Source organism: Nuphar pumila, chromosome 12 (assembly GCF_984573655.1).
Source record: "Nuphar pumila chromosome 12, dmNupPumi1.hap1.1, whole genome shotgun sequence".
Lineage (NCBI taxonomy): Eukaryota > Viridiplantae > Streptophyta > Magnoliopsida > Nymphaeales > Nymphaeaceae > Nuphar > Nuphar pumila.
In genome coordinates this window covers 93,166,569-93,175,848 of record NC_143260.1, presented here as the reverse complement: position 1 = coordinate 93,175,848, position 9,280 = coordinate 93,166,569, and the positions used below count along the sequence as shown (strand labels likewise).

General features: G+C 35.6%; 1 pseudogene; it reads right to left on the bottom strand.

Moving 5' to 3' along the window:
- Positions 1-5,676: 5,676 nt before the first annotated feature.
- LOC149821185 (putative GPI-anchored protein At1g61900 pseudogene) lies at positions 5,677-7,724 on the bottom strand (annotated as a pseudogene).
- Between the last annotated feature and the right edge of the window lie 1,556 nt (positions 7,725-9,280).

Below are 9,280 nucleotides of genomic sequence, written 5' to 3'. Positions count from 1 at the left end.
GGTTTTATTAACCGAGCATCTTTGAGAACCAAGAAGTTTTTCTAGATTCTCTTGACCATTTGTGAATTTGGTCACTATAGAAAGAAGATCATTTGACTTTTCTTTAAGACTAGATATTTCCTTTTGTAAGAGATTGGTTCTAACTCCAATTTCTTTTATCTCAAGTGCTTGGCAAGAATTTTCCTTCTTGAGATCTTCTATTTTTTGAAGTAACACTTTATTTTGAGAGTCAAGAGTTAAATTTTCAGTTTTTAACTCTTTATTTTTAGAACTAAGACTCTTAAATTTAGCATATAAATCATTAAATGCTTCAAATAACTCATCATAGTCAAATTGACTTACCGAATTCTCTTGTGCTACAAAACACATGTTGGCGACTTCTTCATTTGATTCTTCATCGGAGGAGGAGTCACTATCATCCCAACAGGCTTGAAATGCCTTTTTCTTCTTGAATTGGTCCTTGGGCTTGAATTTGAGAAGATGACAATCTTTCTTGATATGTCCTGCCTTTTTGCAGTTAAAGCACTTTACTTCATTGGGAATGGAAGAATCTACTTTCTTTGCCTTTCTTTGAAATCTTCCTTTTTTGATGAATCTTTTGAATTGCCTTGTGATGAGGGCAATATCTTCATCTTCATCTTCTTCAGAATCTTCTGAGTCAGAAGTAGCCTTAAAAGCAAAAGATTTCTTTTTAGGCTCTTCTTCTTGTCTGTCTTGAAGTTGGACCTCATATGCCATTAGGTTACCAACTAAGTCTTCAAGAGTGAGAGTATTGAGATCATTTGCTTCTTTAATAGCAGTGGTTTTTCTCTCCCATTCAGGAGTTAAACACCTTAGAATCTTTTTGACTAAATCCACTTGTGAATATTCTTTTCCAAGGGATTTCAAAGTGTTAGTTATATCGGTCATTCTAGTTACCATGTCCGATATAGATTCATTTTGCTTCATTTTGAACAATTCAAATTTATGAACTAAAGAAGCAATTTTAGATTCCTTTACCTTTGACGTACCTTCGTGTGTTACGAGAAGAGTATGCCAGATTTCATTAGCTGTAGAGCATTGAGAGATGCGATTGAACTCTACCTTATCAACGCCACAATATAATGCATTCATGGCTTTGGCATTCAGTGAAGCAGTCTTCTTTTCTTCATCGGTCCATCGGCTGAAATCAGTTGATGGAGTTTGGTACTTTTCTGAAACAACTCTCCAGATATTGAGATCCATGGATTGCAGGAATATTGTCATTCTTACTTTCCAGTATCCATAGTTTGTTCCATCGAAGAGAGGAGGACGAACAGAGGAGCTTCCTTCTTTGTGCTGAGATGTTGTAGTTTCCATGCTAGATGATGGTCAAATCAAAGTAATAGCAAACCTGTGCTCTGATACCAAATGAAAGTGCACTAGGATCGAGGCAACGAACACTAGAGGGGGGGTGAATAGTGCTTTTAAAACTTTTCTGTGGAATATTGAAGGATTTTGCAAATCTCAAAGCAAACACACAAAGAACACAAGATTTTATCCTGGTTCGGTCAAACCCGACCTACATCCAGTCCCCAAGCAAAACCCGCTTGAGATTTTCCACTATCAACCTTGTAAACTACAAGTTCACACAGACCATAACCGGTCCCACTTTCAGTAACAACCCAACTGAAAGCAAACAACTCCTTTACACCAAGGAGTCCTTCTTTTTACAAAAAAGAAATAAGAACTTACAATACAACCTATGAGCCTTCCTTTTGAATGCAAATGAGATGCAATTGGCTTTTGAGGTTGTTAAAACACTCTACTCACGAATTCACTATCTCTCAAAGTGATTTGAGTGAAAAACTGAAGTGAAAATATCACGTGAGTGAGAAAATCAATACTTGACTGAATAAGAGTAAAAAGCAAGATTCAAATCGATTGAATTGTTGTTTTTGAGTGTAAAATGCACTCATATTTATAGTTAAAAGATTTCATACGTTGAGAGTATGAAAGGGTGTCAAAACGGTCCATTTTGAACGATCAAAACGTTTGAAAAATGAAAAGAGACGCCTTTTTGAAGTTTCAGGAAAACGGCAAAATTAGTCGACTGAAACATCAGTTAGTCGACTAATAGTTAGTTATTAGTAGACTGACAGTTATCGTCGATCGACTGATCTGTTAATCGAGCCGTTTGAAAATCTGAACTTTTGAAACTTAGTCGACTTGAGAAAAGTTAGTCGACTGATAATATCATCAGTAGACTGAAAAACCTTTTAGTCGACTACTGCTAAAAACTTCTGAAAAACAAACATTCTGTTCGGTCGACTGATAAAAAGCATTAGTCGACTGCTGCTAAATTTTTCAGAAAACACATGTTCTGTTCAGTCGACTGAAAAACCATTAGTCGACTGCTGCTAATTTTCTAGAAAACAAACATTTTGTCCAGTCGACTGATAAAACCTTCGGTCGACTAATTTGACAAGAATGACTTTTTAGAAAATATGACGCGAAAGGATTAGTCGACTGATAAGTCTCTTGGTCGACTAATAAACATGAAAATTTAAGAAAAGAGTTTTTTAAAAGGATTTTCAAAAGAGTTTCTTTTAGAAAAGTTTTTCTAAAGACTTTTAAGGTGAAATGCAACCTAAATATGCACTCTAAGTAAGGCTCTTACAAGAATCTAAGACTTTTAATGAATTAAACATTTGCACATTAGTCTTCAAGGATTCTTCACTGAATTCTTCAATTTCTTCATAGCCTTAGCTAAAATGCAGTTGATTCCACTTGCTCATCATCAAAACCTTGTACTTGAAGTATCATGTATGGCTTCATTGTCGTAACAGGCTCTAATGCAAGTCCTAAAGAGATAGATTTAAATAAAGAGAAGCATACACTTGCATATATTGTTTTGCATTCAATCCCTAGAATTGAGGAGAGTTGTATTTCAACCTAAATCTAATGTGAACATGGATATAATCTCCTCAATATGGTCCTACCAAACCATACTTAGATCTTATATGCAATGATGTCAGCTTAGGACAGAGTCTAGGCTCCTAAGGTTTGCATGGAAAATGTAGCTGGCATTGAAGAATAAAGACTTAGAGAATATTAGAGCAAAGCAAAGGCATAGATTCAACCGGACGAAGACGAAGTCCCATCTCGGTCGCCAATTCTGTGATCATCGCAAAAATTTTCCTCTCTCGTGGTTTCTCTCTCTTCCTTCTCTTTTCCTTTTCTAACCTCTATTTTTCTCCTTTTTGAAGGAAGACGAATAAAAGAAAAAAGAGAAAGAGAGGAGAAAAGAAAGAGAGAAGAAGAACTATTTTGCACGGTCTCACTTGACCTTAATTTGAAAACATTTAGAAATTTAACTCGCCTCCGTTTTTGAAAATATTACGGGAAAATGGAGAGACGGGATTTGCTCGTCGGTACGAGGTTCGACCGTTCCTGGCGCCTTTACCAGGGGTAATCGAACCAAGGATCGAATCTATGCCTTTTGCTTTGCCTAAATATAATCTAAGAATTTATTCTAACTCTGAATGCATAAAGAATCATGCTTGTGCAATGCAAAGGATGTATGCTTCTTTTGAAAAGAATGTTTTGAAAATTTCCAAGTATTCTGAGATGGACTTGGTAAGGGAGTGAAGAAAATGATTTGAATCTAACTTAGAACTTGAGATAGATCAGAGAAGTTCTAAGTCTTTGAAGTAAATCAGAGTTTGAAAGAATAAATCTTTGATTTTGAGAAAGAATGATTTAAAGCTTTAGAAATGAAGTTTCAAAGTCGAAAATGGACTTTGAATTTTGGATTTAATTTTAGGAAAGGAAATGAATACTTGGGATGGAATTGAATTTGAAGCTTGAAATTTAGAATGAACTGAGAAATCAAATGGTATTTAAGAATAGAAATAGATTTAAGAGATTCAGATTAGATCCGAAAATGGAATTGAAATCTAGAATTGGAATTGGATTCCGGATCCTAAACAGAATTGGCTCCGAGATTTGAAATCCGAGATGGGCTTGGGTTCTGGATCCTAGAAATGGATTTGGATTTAAGGTCTGAGATCCGAAGTATCACTGGGCTCTGGATCCTAGAATAGAGTGGATCTGAAGTCTGAGATCCTAATGTAAAATTGGGTTCTGGATCCTAGAATGGAGTGGATCTGAGGTCTGAGATCCAAAAAGGTGAAGATTATACTTGGAAATCTGGATCCTAAGATAGAATTGGATCTGAAGTCTGAGATCCAAAGGTAGAATTGTATTTATAAAATTGGATCCAAGTTGATCTAATTTTGGATTTCGAGTTTTTGAAAGTCCAAAATGGGACTTTTGAGTATGGATCTGGGTTTTTGAAAACCCAGATTGAATTTAAAACTTAGAAAAGGCCAAGCTTTTTTAGATTCAGGATCAATCTCAAACTTTGATTTTGGAGTCTGGAGATGAACTTGGTCTTGATTTTGAAGATGAGTCAGAAGTTTTAAAGTTGATTTGAACTTTGAATTTTGGATATACAAATAGATTTCCAAGTCAAATTGGACTTTGAATTTTAGAATTTGAATTTTTGGATATACAAATGGATTTCAAAGTCAAAAATTGGACTTTGAATTTTAGAATTTGAATTTTTGGGTATACAAATGGATTTCAAAGTCAAAATTGGACTTTGAATTTTAGAATTTGAATTTTTGGATATACAAATGGATTTCAAAGTCAAAATTGGACTTCGAATTTGAGATAGAATTTGGAATTTGAAATACAAGATGATTCTGAAGTTTTAAAGTCAATTTGGACCTTGAAATTGAATTCTTAAATCCTTTTGAATTTGAATTTATGAATAGGATTTGATCTGATAAAATGAAGAAAAGAATAACTTGAATTTATGAAAAAGAATTTTGAAAATATGATGCAATTCTATCCTAAATGATGAATGAATTTAAATTTTTGAAATTGGATTTTGAAAAGCTATTCCATTCTTTAAATGAATTAAAATAAGATTGAAGATATAATACATCCTTGACTATGGTCATTGAATGTATTATATAATAATCTATATTTAAATTCAGGTGAAGAATGAAATATATTTTTGTGCTTTTATAAAGTTTAAAATGGAATTGATTCTCAATATACCCTGACTAGGGTCATTGGTATATATTTTGAGCAAATTCTAAGTTAAACTCTAATAAAAGAAGGAAATGTTTGAAAATATGATGATTTTGAAGAGGATCCAGTGCAGATCCAATGTTATTTTATAAAAGATAAAAATCCTAAGTTTTGTTTACATCCTGACTATGGCCATTGATGTAAATCATCAACTTAGGATTAATCTACCTTTTATGAAATGGTGCACGTGCCATTCGTGTTTCACCATTGTGAGATTTTGAAAAGTGAAGGTAAAAGGTATGAGAATAAGCAATTTATGATATTTACAAATGCTCATTCATTCTAATCTAGAGCAGGAAATGTGAAATATTTTCATTACATCTAATTATTACATTATGAGATTGAATTCTGAAAAGATGGGAAATATCTAACTTAAGAAAAGAAGATCTAAATCCCTCATATATTCCTGCAAAACAGAGTTAGCATTAGCAATACAAGAAAATGTCATGCATATATATATGAAAGCTAAATGATAGTATGCATATCTATAATACAAGAGTGGCAACATAAGTTTTTGTGAAAGATTTAATGTGAAAATGTATGTATAATATAGTACTAAATCAATGGGGAAGTATATGTACAAAAGGGGCATACAGATGGTGACATCAATGAAATAGGGCTGTGAAGGGTGTCTATTACAAAGCTAAATGGGCCTGTGAAGCTGGAAATGGCTGTGAATGAAATTGATTTATTGCATGAAGATGTTGGTACTAAAGAAGCTGATGGCCATGGAGCAGCAATATTGTCATTCAAATCGCACATGAAACTAATTCTTGAAGTGTGGTCAAGTGCTGCATCTGAAGGCAAGCTTGGTAACAGACAACCTGATTCTTCATTGCAATTGGAGATACGCCTGAGAACTTCCTTTGCACCATCTGGATCCAGGCGACTAGTTAACCATCTGTAGACAACCCTCATGCAATCATCAATTGCAGTTGAGAGCTCAGGAACATTTGGACTCCCTCATGGGAGTCGAAAGAGAAGAATCCATCAAGACAATTCTCTTTGCAGACTCAGATACAACACTTTGACACACCTGGCTGTAAACACTCCTTTACTGCATCAACCTTCCCACATGCAGCCAAAAGTTTAGACACATCTGCAGTGGTCTCAAACTCATTTACATCTTTAATTGGACAAGAACTTTGAGTAAGATTGGAAGGCTGTAACGAACATATGTGCTGAAGGTTTTCATTTGCACCCTGGTTTGTCAAGATCTTCTGAACATCTGACAGGCAGTAATTTGCATGATTCATGTCTAAAGCAAGTAAACCAGATGTTTTGCTAGATTCCCCTATAAGAACTGTAAGAGTGGCTTGCAACTGAGGACAACAGATAACATTGGCAAGAAAGGGGGTAAATGATCCCCAACAATCAACTGCAGTCATCCCTAACATACTCTCAGCAGCAGAAAAATTCAAGGTGCATATTCCTGACAATATTGGCAGGCTGTTGTTTCCAAATGGTGCTAATGGAGAGGGTGCCACAAGGGATGGCCATGGAACCGTGGGCAAGGGCAAACTCTTGGATTGCTGGGAGTGTACAGTGGAGTGGAAATTGGTATGTTTATGTGCATAAGGAAACTACAGCAATACTCGGTATTGCCATAAGTGATGTAATAAGATGAACACAGCAATATCTTGGTATTGCTATAAACATGACAAATAAAGGCTACAACAGTGCTGAGTGACTGCTATGGAAGTGGACGATGGTGTGTTGGTGACTTGCAGTCAGAAAAGCAAGTAAAAGAATTCAACATCGAAAGTTTGCACAAACTTACATCGCTAATACACTAAGCACAGGTATAAACATGCAGCATAAGAACAGAGTAAACATATTACAGCAAACTGAAAATATTGTGGTTCAGGTGTTGCAATTTTGGATAAAAGCATCTAACCCAGATGAATTTACTACAAATTCGTAGGGCCACAAAACAACATTACATGCACCGATGACAATGTTGGTGCTACAGATTTTTAGACAATCTCACAGTAAAGCATGTCAAACATCAACCAAATGTTGTAAGTGCTATAAAATATGATGAAAAGATGACTCATCTGAGAGGAAATTTTTGATTTGGTAGTGATACATGGAAGCCTGACAGTTCCCTGCAGATTTTGTCCTTGTTTACGGGCAGCTTTGGTGGATGTAGCTATATGGATCCCAATCTTTTAGAAGCTGATTCCCTTGACTCTGTAGATTCACTTGAGCCCCTCATGTCTTTAAGAAATACGAACTGAAACGAGCTGGTCTTTGCTTAATCTTAAATGACTGGTTGTACCCCAACTGCGTGGACGCCATAGTAGGATATTAGCTCATCATATTTAAACTTTAGTGAATGGAACCTGCGATCACAATGATAATTCACTTCAGCCATAGTTTTCGCAATTTAGCTCAAATTGAGGGGAAAGAAAACACTTCTTCTAGGTATTATAAGATTGATTCCTTCCAATTGAAGAGGAAAATTTGCAATATTATCAACAAAGTTACCTTCTGCCTTTGCCAGCTTACTGAATTGTTAGATTTATGATAAAAGGGAGTGTCACCTTTGCTACAGAATCATCCACATATGGGAACATAAGCATGGTTCTGCAAACTGTCATCGCAGGAGAATTAACTGTTTTCTCAGTTTCAAATTTCTCCAACAACCTCTCATAAGTGTTGTTTGAATTACTCAGGTGTCTTGTGCAGGTGACGTGCACAGGTACTAACAAATGTTGTGGGACCTTTGTATTGAAATTTACAGCATTTCAACTTCATGCTGGCAATCAGAGCAGTTGGTAATTCCAAAATAAATTAGAGAGATGATCAGGCCTTACCTCTTGAGGGTCCCATCCGATTAGGCCCAATATAAACTGGTTACAAGGTATTTGTGCCAAAATATCCAAGGTTTATAACCCGACGATTGCTTATTAACAAACGAATTGGATTATCATTTTATCATTAAGAGGAAAAACACAGAGTTATAATATCAGGAACATAGAATATATATATAATGTCAAAATTTAAAAGGATTGATGCAAAAAAAGTAGCAGTGAGGCTTTCTTACCTGATTCCACCTGGTTATCTGTAGGCGCTGACCCATCAAACCTGATTTTGTAACCCATTTCATCAATATCCATGATCTCTCCTTTATCTTTCGCGCAGGAATAAAATGCTAATAACAAAATGAGAATCAAAATGGGGAGTCATCTTATCCAGAGAACTCAAAGTGTCTTGTATGCCACGATTTCAGCAGATTCTGTACTGGAGAATTCGTCACCAAAGTTTTCAGGCTTTAACATGCAGATCACTGTGGAGGTACTTGATGACGAACCATGACAACTCGTGTACACTTAAAATTACCATGTTATGAACATTGTCACAGGTTTTTTTAAAAAAAACTTGCCATCTTCCTGTTTGCAGATGAAGTCCGGTGTGCAGAAACTAATGTTTTGCAGACACAGCATGCCTAATGATAAAGTAAAATATAGAGGATCCAGGTGTATGGTGAATCAGAACATCTTTAAAACAGTGTATGAAGCAACCGCGGGATTACACTGAGGAAATGGGATCCCAATGCACAGGGTGATGTAAATAAACCGATGTCATGTAAAATCCATCGCTGCTATATTCTAAAGATGGCAATGATGGCATCTCCGATATTAAATCCAATAAATGAAAGGTGGAAAACAGAAAATCAAACACAATAGGCAATCACAACCAACAGAAGGCAGAGAAATGGACATTAAGAATACATATTACTTATCTAAAACGAGATCTAAGGTTAGATGCAAACTTAAAAAAAATGAAATAGGTTGGAACATTGTATTCCTCCATTGTGGCAGTAGGTAGATCGGATAATGAAAATGAAAAATTGGAAGACAGATATTTAACAAAAATCAGAGAAATTTTAATAAACGTAAGAGGGAAATGTTGGAACAAACGTTCCATCGCTGTTGCACATGGGCGTGTCGATGTTGCACAGGCAACTCAACATTACCCAAGGTGCGTTAATGGGTTTAAGAAGCAAGAAATCACAGAGGAAAGAAAAATTTACAGAGGAGAAGAAAATGTACTTACCTGTAATGGCAGAGGTAGTCGACCTATTACTTGAGGAGAAACGGAGGAGATAGGAAGGCGAAGAGGAAGGTCATCGTGAAAGAGGCTGATAGATCGG